The sequence below is a fragment of the Alexandromys fortis genome, unplaced genomic scaffold, assembly GCF_014885135.2.
Source record: "Alexandromys fortis isolate MF-2015 unplaced genomic scaffold, M_Fortis_MF-2015_v1.1 scaffold_117, whole genome shotgun sequence".
NCBI lineage: Eukaryota > Metazoa > Chordata > Mammalia > Rodentia > Cricetidae > Alexandromys > Alexandromys fortis.
The window spans coordinates 3,857,408-3,874,656 of NW_026068015.1; the positions used below are offsets into that span (position 1 = coordinate 3,857,408).

At 38.2% G+C, this 17,249-nt stretch overlaps 1 protein-coding gene and 1 non-coding gene across 2 annotated transcripts in view; both read left to right on the forward strand.

Annotated features, from left to right (window-relative positions):
• The window catches only part of LOC126513774 (glutamate receptor ionotropic, delta-2), a 578,836-nt gene that overhangs the window by 328,895 nt on the left and 232,692 nt on the right, over window positions 1-17,249 (forward strand). The window lies entirely within an intron of this gene.
• On the forward strand, window positions 6,337-6,443 carry LOC126513804 (U6 spliceosomal RNA). Its single transcript, XR_007595438.1, has one exon. It is a non-coding gene; the product is annotated as a U6 spliceosomal RNA (small nuclear RNA).

A 17,249-nucleotide genomic window follows, 5' to 3' on the forward strand; every position in this document is an offset into this window, starting at 1 on the left:
CTTCTACTTCCCCTTCCCAGGGAGATCCATGTGCCCCTCATTGGGCCTTCCTTGTTAACTAGCCTCTATGGGTCTATGAATTGCAGGCTGGTTATATTTTACTTTTCAGCTATTATCCACTTATAAGTGTGTACATATCATGTTTGCATTTCTGTGTTGGGGAAACACAGGATGATTTTTTTCTGGTTTAATCTGTTTTCAAATTTCCAGGTGACATTGTTCCTTTTTATTTTATTTTTTTAAAAAGAAAACAAACTATCTTTTTAATTTTACACACCTATCCTAGTTTCCACTCCCTCTGCTCCTCCCATTTCATCTACCTTCCCAACCCTCCTGCCCCACCCCAGCCCACATCTACTTCCTAATCCCCAGAGAAGTCAAGGCACATTGCCTCATGGAAGGACCATGACCCTCTCCAATATATCCAGGTTGAGCAAGGTATCTATCCAAAGAGAATGGGTTCCAAAAAGCCAGTACACGCAGCAGGGACAAATCCTGGTGCCACTGCCAGTGGCCCCAAAGTCTGGCCCAGCCATAGAACTGTAAATCACATTCAGAGGGTCTAGTTTGGTCTCATGCTGGTTCCTCCCCTGTCTGACCAGAGTTGGTGAGCTCCCATCAGCTCATGTAAGTTGTTTCAGTGGGTGACCCCTTCATGGTCTTGAACTCTTTGCTCATATTCTCACTCCTCCCACTCTTCAGCTGAACTTTGGGAGCTCAGTCCAGTGCTATACTGTGAGTCGCTGCCTCTGTCTCCATCAGTAGCTGGATGAAGGTTTTATAGTGACATTTAAGATAGTCATCAGGGCAAGGTCAGTTAGGACAACCTCTCCACTATAGCTTAGGGTCTAAACTAGGGTCATCCTTGTGGATTCCTAGGACTTTGTCTAGTGCTAGGTTTATTGCTATCCCCATAATGTCTCTTTCAATCAAAATATCTTTCCTTTTACTCTGTCTCTGTCCTTCCCCCATCTCAAGTATCCCATTCCCTCTAGTTATCCTCCCCCTTCCTCTTGTTCCCTCCTCCTCCCCTTCCACTGTCCCTTCTTCCCCTACCCACATGCTCCCAATTTTTTTCAGGAGATCTTGTCTATTTCCCTTACCAGAGGAATTTATATATGTTTCTTTTAGGGGTCACCTTGTTACTTAGCTTTTCTAGGGTCATAGACTATAGGCACACTATTTTTTTGTTTTGTTTTATAGCCAGTATCCACTTATGAGTGAGTACATACCATGTTCATCTTTCTGGGGCTGGGTTATCTCACTCAGGATGATTTTTCTAATTCCATCCATTTCCAAGCTAATTTCAGTATGTCTTTTCTTTTACCACTGTGTAGTATTCCATTGTGTAAATATACCACATTTTCTTTACCAATTCTTTGGTTGAGGGGCATCTAGAACTTTCTAGGTTCTGGCTATTACAAATAATGCTGTGAACATCATTTAATAAATGTCCTTGTAGTATAATTGCGCATCCTTTGGGTACATGCCCAAGACATGGCATGAATAAATTCCAGATGTACCTGAAGAAAATAATAACAGCTGAAGTATGTAAAAATGTCAATATAGGCTATGGAATAAGAAATTAGTAAAGACATAAATACTGAAAAATTCAAATTGAAATCTTAAAAATAAAAAGCACAATAAGCAGCAAAAATCTCCATGGAAATCCTTACGAGTTAACAAGATCAAGTGAAAGGTAGACTATGAGGTAGATTTTGGAACATGCAGAAAATGGCAAAGATGAAGTAATAAATTATGAACAGATTATACATGATATGTGGGATACCATTAAATGACTCAAATCTGCCAATCATGGGCTTTGAAGAATGGGGAGAAAATCAATCTAAAAGTACAGAAAATATACTTAATAAAATCTTAGAAGAAATTTTCTGAAGTCTAAGGAAAGAAATTGCCATGCAGATAAACAAGGCATTTGGGCCAATAAGTGATTAAGATCAGAAAATAAACTCCCAGAGAATGAATACTGAGAAAGGCATCAATGGAACAAAGACAAACTCTTCTGAAATATAATGGCTGTCATGCCAGTTTATTACAATCAATCAGTAAAGCTATGATCAACATGTAAAGAAATCATTAACATTATGCCAGTACTACAAAATATGTATGTTGCAATCAAACATACTGAAGATAAAGATAAATACGAGTGCTAAAAAATATAGTAAAGCATAAATACTGGCTTTAAATTATACCATGGAGCCACAGTGACAAACACCTCAAGACACAGATGCGAAACAGACAGCAAAGTCATTAAAACAGAGTAGACTAGAATAGAACAGAACTCATGCATACAACTACATCCATGTGATTCTTGAAGAAAGTTTGAGAAAAGATTGACCCTTTGACTGATAATGCTGTTAAGGGTTATTCATAGATTAACAAATCTCAAAAGAAATAGAAATAGCCAATAAACATGAAAAAATTAATTATTGGTCTTAAAAAATGAAAATTAAAATAACATTGAGATTCTTTCTCACCACTCAGAAGAACTGTCATATGAAAAGTGAATAACAAATTCTGGTGAGGGTGTGAGGAGATGGAGTTACTGCTTATGTGGATATAAAGTAGTTTAGCCACTATGGACAGCAATATGAAATTTCCTCAAAAACTAAAAATATGCTGGACAGTTGTACTGCACAATTTTAATTCAGGAGGCAGCGGCAGGTGGAACTCTATAAGTGTAGGACAAGCATGGTCTACAGAGCTATTTGAAGAACAGAACAGTCAATGCTACACAGAGAAACCCTGTCTTCAAAACAAAAGTAAAACCACACTAGAAGCTATAACAAAAGGATTCTAAGTCAATACATCACACAGTTCCTTAAACATACATTTGTTGTTTTTGTTTTAGTTGCTGTTGGTGATGTGTATATGTGTGTATCTGTTATAAAATATGGAGTTTTATTTCATTGTAAGGAAGAATGAGGTATGTCATATGCTGGAAAATATATGAAACTTGGGATTATCATCTCATGTAATGCAATATTCACAAAGACAAATACCTTTTTTCTTCATTTATCGAATCTTAATTTCTATAGATACATAACATTACTTACATATATAACATATATACATATATTTATAACATACTTACATGGAGGCAGAAGGCAAACTGTGGTTAAATGAAGGCAACTGAAAGATGAAGGGAAAGGATGAAGAAAGGGGAATAATGTGGATGAAGGTGGTCTAAGACCACGATGCCTGAAATGTAGCACTATGCACAATAAATATGTACCAATAAAAGAAAGAAAAGCAAGAAAGAGGAAAGAAAATAGTCAATGATATCACCAATCACACCTCTATCTTCTCTTTCTGCTGCCATATTTCAAGTCCTGCCTTTCTTTCCCAGCTTCTCTTCTCCACCTTGCCAGCGACCTTTGTGTGTTTGCTCCTTCCTATACCAAGGAGCTGTTAGACCCCATTAGTTTGGATGCTCTTAATTACTCCTTGTGTCTTGTCGTCTAAACACACTCAATTTGTTTTAATTACCTTTCCTTCTCTCCTCCACACATGCAAACATTCCTAGCAGAGTCCTCATTCTCAGGCAGTGATGCTAAGAATAAGGCGGGAGGCGAGCCAGGTATCGAGGAAAGGGCAAGGGACAGGGAAGGTGAGGAGAGCTGTCAGCAGCAGCTGGCTTGGGCTCCTTTCCAAGAAGACTGTGGTATTCATGAGAAGATGCTGCCAGCTCTTTAGCTTTGCTGTTGAATTTAGTTTGGAGGCACATTTGCAGTTTAGACATTTGAATCTCATGATTCCCGTAAGGCCTCTCAATTGCTGGATGGATCTGCTACATCAACCTTAGTTGAAGTTGATTAGAAGCAAAATATCACTTAGATGGAATATAATTTCTCTGAATCATTGTTAAAAAATATAGATGAGTGTTCTGGGGAAATCCCCAGGCCTACTGCACTGTGCAAAGGGACTACAACTTTTGGCAGTGGGAAACTTCCAGTTGTCAGTGTAGTCTCCTGTTCTATTGTGAAGAGCCAACTGCCCTACTCTTCCTTAGATTCAGTAACATCTTGACTTGCTATATTACTGACAGAATGCTTCATTGGCACGTGTTATTGGCTCCTGCTTTAGCTTACAAGTATTTCTTAGAGCATCTTTCTCCTCAATCCTCACTGACATCCCTGCTCGTAAAGATTTTGAGGATATTGTTTTGAACTTCTTAAAAGATCTATGAAAATATAGTAATTACTATTGATTGTTCATTTGAATTCATATCGTATCTTATTGGGGCATTGCTTCATGTAGGATTAGTATGTATTATTGCACCATAGTTTGTTAATAGGCCATATGCAAGGTAATGAGCAGTGCTTCAATGTCAGCCTTGAAGGGTATATTGAATAAAGCAGTTTTTCACAAGTCAGCATTGGTCTGGATACTAATTAACATTTCAGTGTTGATGATTTGAAATATGGAATAGGGAGTAAGCTTATTAAATATGCAGATTACCCTTCATTGAGTAGGGGTGATTATTGACTTCAACCACACTTTAGGAATTTATGAGGACCTTGACAAATTAAGCAAGGTGATTATAAGTAAGATGAAGTTTAATGAGGACAAATAACTGATGATTTACTTTGTGTGTGTATGTGTGTGTGTGTGTGTGAGAGAGAGAGAGAGAGAGAGAGAGAGTATGTGTGTGAGAGAGAGAGTGTGTGAGCGTGTGTGTGTGTGTGTGTGTGTGTGTGTGTGTGTGTGTGTGATAGCTCAGAATTAGGGAATGAAGACAGTTTCAAAATGAACCATCCAATAACCACAAACTTGAGATATGGCATTATTATTTATCAAGAAATTTAGAAGTTACCTAGTAGCATAAAATTTTCCAAGCCCTTTAAAGATTACTGTGGCCTCTTTAATCACAGAGAAAACAATGGAGCAGCTAATAGCTGCAGAAAGGTGGTCAATAGATTTGGGGGATAAGAACTAAAGGGATTTAGTTGTTAACTCAACAAGAGAAAAGCTTAAAGGGTGAAAGGAACAAAGTATTACCTGAAGAGAAATCACGTGTGGGTAAGTGGCTAAGAGCAGAAGGGCAGGCTTCTCTGAGACAGAGTTTGGGGTACAAATGAGACAGGTTTTCCAGGAGTTCAGTTTTATAAATCAAGTCAGTATTTCTGGCACCTCGAATCCAGTCATGCAGTGCTAGTGACAGCTCCTCATTGTCCTCCCATGTGATTCCTGAGGGATTTTTTCATAACAGAAGTTAGTATTAATCATCTCCTTGGAATGCATGGGAATTAATGAAGTACTACATGGATTTTTAAGTATATAAAGGTTCAAAACTTCATTGTCCTTTTTTTGTACTCTGATGGATTATTTGAAGATATTATTTTAGTGTAAATCAGCAGGTTGGCTGTCAATAGTGACATAATAAAATGCGGGCCACAAATTTGGATTAATTTTACAGTCATTCTTAATGTGTTGAGGTAAACATTTTTTATTTTTCATGATATATTATATAGGAAATGGGAGAACTAGGAAATAATTGACTTGACAGCCCTGCAGAACCTATCTTAAGATAAAATGTTCAGGCAGGTTTGGAATTCACTGTGTAGACTGGACTGGCCTTGAACTCACAGAGATACCCCTGCCTCTGCCTTCTCTGAGTATTGAGATTGGAGGCATGTGCCACACACAGTCCATTCCATTTTTGTATTATCTGTTTTATTTTGTTTTGTTTTTAAACAGGTTCTTCCTCTATAGATCAGGTTGGCTTACACTCAGGGATACCCTGCCTTAGCTCCCCAAATGTTTGGATTTTAGATGTGTGTCACATACACAGTACAAATTTTTTTCATAATATAAATGAATTTATTTCTTCCTTTATTTTTGCTTTATGCTTAATACTCTTAAGAAATAGTGAACATTTCTGTAGTCCTCTGTCTGTTTATGACAGCCCATCTTATCCACTTGTGTGACTCAGCCTTTCAATTTGTGAAGGAAATGTAGAACTGCCCATGCACAGGCAGTCTGCTCTCCTGTGTTGTCTAAGATAGCCACCTTTCTCAAGTGCATCTGTTTCCCACAAACTTCCAACTTACCTGTCTAACCATGTGAAGAAAAGAGATATGCCTAACAACTTTCCTGAGGAAAGTGGAAGGAAGCCTCTAAATATGCCAGCAATGGCTTCTGTGCCTTTTTTTGGGGGGGGGGAGGCAACTATTCCCTGAGGCCATAGTCCAGGAAACATTAGACCTTACAGAAGAAAGGTTTTTCTTGTGTGTATTGATATATGCTTTTTCTAGACCAAGAACATTTGAAACTCTGACTCGTATTTAAGTAGTTCTTAAAAAGAAATATCACTTGCTAACTTGGGCAGCACACGCACCAAAATTGGAACAATACAGAGAAGATTAGCACGGCCCCTGCACAGGGATGACATGCAAATTCATGAAGTATTCCATATTTTTAAACTGTGTTTTTCTAATGAGAGACAAAAAAGGAATGGATTAAGAGGGGAAGGGAGGCGGAAAGGAGCTGGGGGTATGAAAAACTTTAATCAGAATATATTGTATGAGAAAATAATTTCATTTCAAAAAAAGGAACATGAGCAATAAATAAATATATATCAAGTTGTCAGTGGTAGTACCTTCCTGTAATTCCAGCAGAGGTGAGGTGGAAGCAGCGGGAGAATCAGGAGTTTAAGATCAGGCCCCACTGGATAGCTTGGGCCACATGAAAATCTGCCTTATGGAGTAAAATGAAAAATCATCCTAGAAGTGTTCAGAGCACAAGGAGTAGAGGCTACTTTTGTCTAGCGTCCTTTGTAGTAAAGCATAGGGAGGGATTCTGGAAAAGAAGAGTGCTTCAGGATACACATATAGAGAAGGATGGAAAAGGGACAGGGAGAGAAAGGCTAGATGGCTTAGCCACTTAGGACCTCTGCCAGCCCTGCTCATGGAGCTGTCCCCATGTCCCCCTTCTCAATCTTCTTCCTTTTTAGTCGTCACCTGGACTCTTGTACATCCTCATCTCTGTTCTGAAAGCTTTCCTCACTAAACTCTCTGTGTGTCTACATACATTCACATACACACACACACACACACACACACACACACACACACACACATACAGAGCATGGCTGTACTCAGCCACTGACTGCTATCATTCTAATTTACACTTTAAATTTTTCTTCTAAGGTTTCTTCTGTCTTTAGGCATGAAGGACCAAACAGCATAGAGAAGAATAAAGACAGCACTTTAGTGTGAGAAACAATGTTTCCATTAAAGATACCTGGTGTTAGGCTCTCCATGAGTCACCCCATAACAGGTATTTTAAGCCAGGCAATTGACCTCCAAGTAGGCAGCCTTCTTTCCATTAGAATGATTTGCCTAAATCTTTTCAAAGCCAAAAACTCAGTATTATTATTAGGTTAAACAGCCCCTTATATGAGCTTCTTTCACTAATAGGCACATTGGCTGCCTGTGTTCCGTATGTGCCTCTTACTAATGTCACTACAGTAGTAGTTCACAGAGCTATTAAATATGAGCCAAAACTTTGGAGTTTTTTTTTCCTAATGGACAATTTTTTTTCTTGGTTCTCTCTCTCTCTCTCTCTCTCTCTCTCTCTCTCTCTCTCTCTCTCTCTCTCTCTCTCTCTCTCTCTCTCTCTCTCTCTCTCTCTCCTTTCCTCCCTCCCTCCCTCCCTCTCTCTCTCACTCTCCCTCTCTCTCACTTTGGATATTTATCATACAATATGTCCTGATTACAGTTTCCTTCCCCTACCTCCTGCAAGATATTCTCCACATCTTCACCCATCCAACTCCATGACTTTTTTCTCTTTCCTTAGAAGCAAGCACGCAAGTAAAAACAAACCAGAATTTAAAACAAATAAAGAAAAGGCATACACACACACACACAAAACTTATAGAAACACAAAATCAGAAACAATAATCTATATGGAATATACCAGTAATACTTAAAAAACTGCTAAGGACAAAGCAAAATTACACAGAAATTCTACAAGAATACCTATGTGTTGGCCAATAGTCATGGGATGAATCCTATACGTCTATGTGTGTGACCCCTTCACTCCATTGGAGAAAAGTAGTTTTTCCTTTGTATGTGATTATCACAGGCAAATAGATTCTTGGTTAGAGATGGGAGCTTGAGTCCATCTTCCCCCTCAGTACTTGGACTCCATCTGGCTTGAATGTGTGCAGGCCCTGGGTATGCTACCGCATTCTCAGTGAATTCATACATGAGTCAATCCTTTTGTGTCTGGAATACACATTTCCTTGGTGTGATTCACCCCCTCTGGCTCTTAGAATCTTTCTGCCTCCTGTATAGATCCCTGAGCCCTGAATGGAAGGGTTTGATGGAGACAGACCACTGAGGACTGTGTTCCAAAGTCTCTCAATTCTTTGAAAACTGTACAGATGTAGGCCTCTGTATTAGTTCCCATATGTTGCAAGAGGAAGCTTCTCTGATGATGGCTGAGTGAAACACTGATCTATGTGTATGGCATAGTGTTATTAAGAGTCATTTTATTGTTATTTTCCTTCCATAAAACAGAAGTAATTGCTTTCCCCCTGAACCCATGGCTTTTCTGTTCTCAGGTTCTTGGCCACCTGGGCAATATCAGGCTTGGTTCCACTTCATGGGGTGGGTCTTATAGCCAGAGAGTTACTGCTGACTCCCACCATGTTGGTGCCACTATTGCACCAGCATTTCATGCAATCAGGTCAATATTGTAAATTACAGGGTTTGTGGCTGGATTGGTGGTTACTTTTTTTTTTTCCCCTGGTAGCACGGAGAATATCTTCCAGTGTAATGAACAGTATAATGTCAATAGGAGTGAAGGCTATCGTTAGGCACCATCTGAACTTCTCCAAACCCATTGAGCTATGTTGTATTCCACAACAGGGCCTTTCCATCATTTTATGGAGAACAACTAATAGCCTTGACAATAGCCTGAGATGCATGCAAGTTTCTAAGGAGCCACTTTAGCAAACAATTTAATTGGAAGCAATCTTTTCCTGGCACTGAAAGCTTCATTTGGTAGTAAAATATTCAGGACTTTGTCTCCCTAATTTGGTTACTCCATTTAGATTTCTTTCATGATGTATATTTTAAGAAGGTTCTACAGTCATAGGTTTATATATCACCACCTCAAATGACTTTTCACGTTAATTGTCCCCCACATACTCTACTACACACTCCTATCTTCCCTACCACTCACCATTCTACTCCAGTCTCCTCCCTGTCTCTTCACACAATATAACGTACTTACCCTTGTTTGGGATGTTCACCACTTCTCCTCAGCTAAACCCAAACCCCTGTAATTATGCTGATTATATTATGCCTATCAACAGATTAAACACTACATCCACAAATAAAAGAATACATACAATATCTGTCTTTTGCAGACTATATTACCTCCCTATGAATAAATGTTCCTGATTCTGTATATTTACCTAGGGATTTTATGATTTTGCCCCCCTCCATTATCAGGGAACTAATATTCCATATGTAAATGTATCATTTTCTTTATCCATTCATCAATTAATGTACATCTAGGCTGCTTCCAATTACAGGATATTATGGGAAGACCGTAAATGAACATGAATTAACAAGTACCTCTTAGAGTAGGATATGGAGTCCTTTGAGAGTATAACCACTTAGTATAGCTGAATCTTATGTTAGATCTATTCCCAGGTCCCAGAGGAAAAGCCACACTGATTTCCATCCTGACTGTAAGAGTTTGCACTCCTGTCAGCAATGGATGAGTGTTCCTCTTACTCTACAGCCTTGCTAACATGAGCCACTAAGATAAAATCTCAAGGTAGTTTTGATTGACATTTTCCTTGATGACTAAGAATGTTAAACATTTCTTTGTTTCTCAAATATTTGTAGTTCACCGTTTGAGATTGTTCAGCTTAGTTCTAGACTTCATTTTTGAAGTTATTTGTTTTCTTGATGTCCAGTTTGTTTTTCTAAATTCATTATTTGTTTTAGATATTGACCCTTACTGGATCTATGATTGGTAAAAATCTTTTCCTATTCTGCAGCTGGCTGCTTTGTCTGACTAATGATGTCCTTTGCTATGAAGAAACTTTTCAGTTTTATGAGGTCTCATTTATTAATTGTTGATGATAGTGCCTGTTCTAACAGTGTTCTGTTCAGGAAGTCTTTTTCTGTGTCTTTGGGTTCAAGATTGTTCCTCATTTTCTATCATATTGAGGGTGTCTGACCTTATGTTGAGGTCCTTAGTATATTTGGAATTTTGCATTGGGTGACAAATATGGAACTATTTACATTTTTCTATATGTACCCATCCAGTTTGACCAGCTCCATATTGTGAAGATACATTTCTCCTTGTTCGTCAAAACCAGGTGTTCATAGGTGTGTAAATTTATGTCTTGCTGTTAAATTTCATTCAATAAATCTGATTTTATTCCAATACCATTCTGTTATTATTACTATAGCTCTGTAATACAATTTGATATCAGAGATATTGATACCTCCAACAGTTACTTTATCATTCAAGATTGATTTTGATTTGTGGATTTCTTGTGTTTCCACATGAATCTGAACATTGTTTGTTTAATTTCTGTGAAAAATTGTTTCCAAATTTTGAAAAGGATTGCAATGAATCTGTTGATTGCTTTTAATAGGATGTTCATTTTCACTATCTTAACCCAAACAATTCATGAACATGGAAGATCTTTCTATTTTCTGATATTTTCTTTAATGTCTTCAATGTCTTCAAATTTTTATTTACAAGTCTTTCACTTGTTTGGATTGAGTTATCCCTAGATAATTTTTGAGATCATTTTGAAAGGTATTGTTTTCCTGATTTTATTCTCAGACTGTTCACCATTTGTATACAGGAAGGCTAACAATTTTTGTATCAATTATGTGTCCTGCTGCTTTACTAAATGTGTTACTCAGTTGTAAAAGCTTCCTGGTGTTTTTATAGTCTCTTGTATATAGTCATATTATCTGTCTATAATCATACTTTGACTTATTCCTTCACAGTTCTTATCCCCGTGATCTCCTTCAGTTGTTTTATTACCCAAGAAAAGACTTCATGAATAGGTATCAAAAAAGTGGACATTCTTGTCTTTTTCCTGTTTTTAGTGACAATGCTTTGAATTCTTTCCATTTAGGTTGATTTTGTCTTTGCACTTTTTCTATAATGCCTTTATGATATTGGGATATGTCCCTTGTATCCCTAGCCTTCCTAGGACTTTTATCATAAAGGGTATTGGATTTATATCAGAGGACTTTTTTGTATCTAATGTAATAATCCTGTGGTTTTTGTCTTTCAGTCTATTTATGTGGTGGGTTTTGTTTATTGATTTACATACGTTGAGCCATTGCTAGATCTCTGAGATAAAGTCTACTTGATCATGATGAATAATCCTTTTGATATGATCTTGGCTTTGGTTTACTAGGATTTTATCGAGAATTCTGCATCTGTACTGATAAGGGATATTGGTTTCTAGTTTTCTTTCTTTGATAGATTTTTGTGTGATTTTGTTGACAGTGTAATAGTGGACTCAAAAAAGTAATTAGTTAAAATTCTTTAAGTGTCTACCTTGTGAGATAATTAGAGATATATTGGCGTTGATTCTTCTTTGAAGATCTGGAAGAATTCTTCCATGAATCCATCTGACCTTGGACTTTGTTGTTATTTTTGGAAAGAAGGGTTTTAGTTACTGTGCCTACTTCACCAGGAGTATGAGTTTGAATTAACTTTGGTAAGTCATATATATCAGGAAATATATCCATTTCTTTTGAGTTTTACAGTTGGTGGAGTATAGATTGATTCTTTAGATTTCCTTATGTTTGTTGTGATGTCTCCCTTTGTCTCTAATCTTATTAATTTGACTAATCTCTTTACCTTTTTTATTAATTTTCTTAAGGTTTTATTGATATTATTGATTTTCTCTAAGAATTACCTCTTCATTTCATTTATTTTTTTGAATTTTGTTTTCTTAGAGGGATTTGTTTTGGCTTTATTGATTTCAGCCTTAACTTTGATTATTACTTGCTATCTACTTCTTTTAAGTGTCATTTTTTTCTTTTCATTCTAGAGTTTTCAGGTGTACTACTAAGTTGTTAAGGTATAGATTTCCTCTTTTCTTTTCTAACGATACTTAGTGTTATAACTTTTCTTCTTAGAACTGTAATCCTTGTGTCTCATAGTTTTGTGAATGTCGTGTTTTCATTTTCATTCAATATTAAAGAGTTTTGAGAGTCTCTTTCCCATGCCTTACACTATGCTGTGAGGCTTACCTCTGAAGTTTTTGTATGACTTCCTAATTTTTTAGTTTCCAGTTTTCTCTCAGTTTGAGTTTTCATTGACAATTTTATTTCTACTTTCCTATCTTGTTTTTGAAAGACTTCATTAAAGGATTTATTCATACTTCCTTTATGGTATTTGAATATATTCATAATTGTTATTTTGAAGGACTGGCTTGTGCTTCAACTACATCACATTTCTCAGGGCATATGTTACTGAGTTTTGGTGGAGGCACGTTGACTTGACTGTTAGTGTTTGTGTTTTTGCACTGGTGTCTAGGCATTTGAGGTTGGGATGCTTGAGGTTTTTCTATATGCTGATATCTGGCTTTGTCTTTGTTGGATGGGTGTTCTCCTCCTTGGTTCTGTTGACCTCTCTGGATCTTGTGATGTATGGACGGTGTGGGATAATGGTCTGTATTCTGTCAATTATATTTTAAGTAAATGCTAATTGGTCAGTAGCCAAGCAAGAAGTATAGGCAGAACAACCAGACAGGAAGTAGAGGCGGGTCAATGAGAATAGGTGAATTCTGGAAAGAAGGAAGTCCTATTCTGGAGTCGTGACCCAGCCACAGAAGAAGTAAGAGGTAACTACCTCACTGAATAAGGTACCAAGCCACGTGGCTAGCATAGACAAGAATAATGGGCTAATATAAGTTATAAGAGTTAATAAGAAATCTGAGCTACTAGGCTAATCAGTTTATAACTAATGTAGACCTCTGTGTGATATCTTTGGGACTTAACGACTGAGGGAACCAGGCAGGACAGAAAACCTAGGACAACATATGGTAGCTGTGACTTGTTGGGTAGACAGTCCTTCTGCAGCCTGAGTTGGTGGTAGAAAAAAATAGAAGGGGGGTAGGACAAAAGGTTGAGAAGAGGTTTAGGAAAGAGCTAAGGGGATCCTAGCCATACTAAGATGTGGTATCCCCAAGCATTTGATTGTGTTGTGGAAGGAGGGAATCTTGCAAATAGGTTGAGAAAGGCAAAGGTTGAGCAATAAAAACAGAGAAGAATATGCTAAGGGGAACTTGGGTAGTCTGAGCCAAGGTCTCCAGGGAATGGAGTTGAGGTGGGAGAAGGGTCTTCCAAAAGCACGTTCTTACCAGACTGAAGGTGAAAATGGAGAAATTGTTTTGTTTTGGTTTTTGGTTTTTTTTTTTTTTTTTTTTTTTTTGTTTTTTTTCGAGACAGGGTTTCTCTGTCGTTTTGGAGCCTGTCCTGGAACTAGCTCTTGTAGACCAGGCTGGTCTCGAACTCACAGAGATCCACCTGCCTCTGCCTCCCAAGTGCTGGGATTAAAGGCGTACACCACCACTGCCTGGCGAAAATGGAGAAATTGTAATGGAAGACAGAGAGGACAGGGTGGATCACCTACCTGAGTAACTGTCGGGTATGGCCATGGAGCAGGGTGAGGAGTGTCCTATGTAGAAAGTGTTTTTGGTACCTGGGGGCCAAACAAGAAATAGGAACAGATTAGAAGTAAAGACTGAAAGAGTTCACAGGGGAGATGAAAACTGAGTCTGCAGTAAGGTTCTTTGGAGTCCTCAGAGAACAGAGGTGGGCTAGAGAAAGGCCTGCGAGTAGTCTCTTACAGGCTGAGGACAGCACTGCTGGTGTGTAATGGAGCACAAGCCAGAGTCTGAAACCACATTTCCCTTCTGACATGAGGAAGATTTTCATCCTCCCATTTACTTTCCTAGCCTTCTACAAACAAGTTTCTGAGTTGGGGGAGCTTTCCTGAGGAGGAACTATTAAAATGAACAATGGGGCTACTAGAGAACATGGCCATTTCCTACCAAGAGGAAAGGAGAAAGCCTTTAGAGGGTATTCATTTCCTGCTTCTGAAAGAAGAGCATGTGTGCTTCCTGTCCTCCTAATGATCCAGGTATTCACCAGAATGGGAAAACAAAGTTGGACTCTCTGAAATAATAATCGATATTAACTGGTGGATGCTCCTTCCATTTCCTTGTTATTTTAATCTCTTCTTTATTTATTAAAAACCACATTACTTCCTGTGATTCAACCATGCCATGTAACAGAGTCAGTGGAAAGGTTTTCTCTTTCATCTTCCTCCCGACATTTCATCCAGAGTCATGCAGCAAACAAGTCCTTCTCTACATGGCCGCTCTTTACGAGCAGACACTCTTCTCCGTTCCAGGACTCCAAACTGCGGGAGTCACGGGCTCTGCCCTCTGCTTCTCCAAATGCCGTTCTCAGTGCTGTTTGTTTGGATTTCCTTTTTTATTTTCTTGGCATCTGAATTTATTTCACAGACGAAGCAAAATGTTCTGGCAAGATTCACTGGAGGCAATCTGATGCTTCACAGCTAATTTTGTTATGGAGGAAATTCCCAAAAACTCACGCAGAAGTATAAACTCTGAGTTTATACTTCATTTATACTTGATTGAGTGGCTGGCAATGTAAATTGAATGTCTGATCATGTTAAGTAAAACTTTAAACGGAATTCTGATTTTCCACAATGAAAGCAATGTTTTAGGAAGAATAGATGAAAAAATAAGCCTGATTTATAACTGGCTGTTTTTCTGGACAGAATACTTCATAAGAAACAGAAATTTGCATCCTTACAAAATAGTCAAAGAGGTGATATCTCATAAAATACTGCCTGAATGTGAGTGTAATCCATTGTTAGAATCAGTGAGGTGACAGTGTCGTATGACCTCAAAGGGAAAGCTTCCACCAGGTCCAGTGAAGCATCCTGGTCTATATGCCAAACAGAGGCATGGAGGAATGCAATGTTGGCTTACGCTATGAGTGTAGATGAGGCAAAAGACTATTTCTGACAGGAACAAAAAAAGATAATCCAATTCTTTGGAAGTTCTTGCCAGTTAAAATGTCTTAATAATTGCAGGAGGAACATAAGGGCACACAGAAAATACTAATTAATGGCACGGTGGATGTGCCCTAAACTATACGCTCAGTCCTATGGGTTAAAGTGGAGAGGAACAAAAGATTTACAAATGACTGTCTAGGTAAAAATGACAAGGCTACTGGAAACAAAAAGACAAAGGTGATGAGAGGCTGTAAGAGTTGGACAGTGTAAGGTACAGAACGTAGTAACTGTTTAGAGGAAAGAGCAACACAGACAGAATGGCTACAGGAAGGAAGAGGAGTTAGTGGAGAGCATCTAATTGTTGGGGAAATGAGGGGGTGGCAATTACAGAAAGCATAAGAGGGAGCAACACAATAGTAATGGTACTAATAAAGTTGTTATCTCCAACCTCACAATCGAGTACTTAGGAGCTAATCACTAAGAACAGTGCCTTATATTCAGTATCTAATTCAAACCTCCAATTACTTTCGTACAGAAGCATCATGTTTAATAGGGAAAGAAATTGCATTTAGAGAAGTTTAAATAATTTGTTCACAGATTAAAACACAAATTAAAACATTATGTCTTTAAGCCTGTTCTTCTGCAAAATAAGAAGCTGCCCAGTACCAGGCCCATGACCATATATCTCAGTGGAGCCTACCTGGTCTCACCTCCTCAAGATCATTTCCCAAACATCATCAGGATAGTCTTATTGTTAAAGGGTTTTACTTCCTTCTTGGATCTGAGTAACACATTTCTATTGAGATTTTTTCATTTTGAAATTTGGCTCATTTTACATTCTGGAAAGTCTACTTCTGAGCTTTAAGCATTAGACCTCTTTGCTGCTGTAGCCAATGGACAGCAGTGGGTGAGGGGCAGGTAAGTTCTCTAGGGGTCACTGGTGAACCTTTCCAACTGTCACAGTGTAATGCAGAAGAGGAAACTCAGAGAGTATGGACATGGAAGCCTGTGATGGGCTGGGGGATAAGTGTCTTAGACAGTTTTTGTCTTTTCCCGCTGTCTGCTCTTTGCCTGACGTTTCTAGTGCCAATCCTATTAGGCATGTTTCATCTCTCTCCCTGCCCTGAGGAAATATTCCTTCTTATGCAGAAACTTGAGCTGACTTATTCCATTCCATACAAAATGGGATTTGACTTACAATTCCCCACAGCCAGGCTGGCAGGTCCTACCTATTGATTGTTGGTGTATATTCCACTCAAACAGCCTCTTTTTAGTCAAGAAGAAGATGGAAATAGTCAGAAGGACATTGCTAGAAATGTTTATGTAGGCAACATCTGTACTCTAAAGGAAATCATGTGAAAATGTAAGTAAAAGCTCTCTGCAAAGGAACAGGACAATAAATTGTAAATAAATAGTTAACAGTCTTGTATTTTAGAAATATAACCATTCAGCACTGTATCTATTGTGACATGATTTTGTTAATGTCAAGTCATAGGACTTTCCTGGAATTCGCTATGGAGACATTGAAGAGCAATCACTCATTCAGAATTGAATTTAGGGGAGAAATCCGACATTACTTCTTTCTACCCAGATGCCTGAATCTGTTCTTCAGTAAAAAGCCAGCTTATCTCTCTGCTAGGAAACAAATCCACAGAAAGAAATTCCTCCCACAGTGTACAATGGGGCACTCTAGAGAGGAGCAACACTGCCATCCCTCCTCCCACAAGAACCATAGCCAGCTTGGACTCTGGGCTCACTCAGGAGGCAGCTGTGCTCCTCTGCTTTATCCATTAGGAGACGAGGCCCATGGGGCATCTGCACATGCAGCTCCAAATCTACTTTTCCTACTTAAATGGCACAGCAGTTACTCTCTGTTGTTTTGGTATCAAGTTATTGCCTGTATCAGAATTACTTTTAGATGTTTAAAGGGATTTTTAGTGCTCATCCTTCTCATGGAAGGAATTTGAGTTATCCTAGATCCACTCAAATAATTAAAATTTATTTTCTCAGAACTGTCCTGAATACATAGAATATATGAAACATGCATGTTAAATAGCTAAATAAAACTTACCTATCTTCTCTTAATATTAATGGTATTCTGATAGGAGATGGGTAGGGGAGTTATAAAGAATGATGGTGAGCTGTTCAGAAAAGATCAATTAGCAACCAAACTA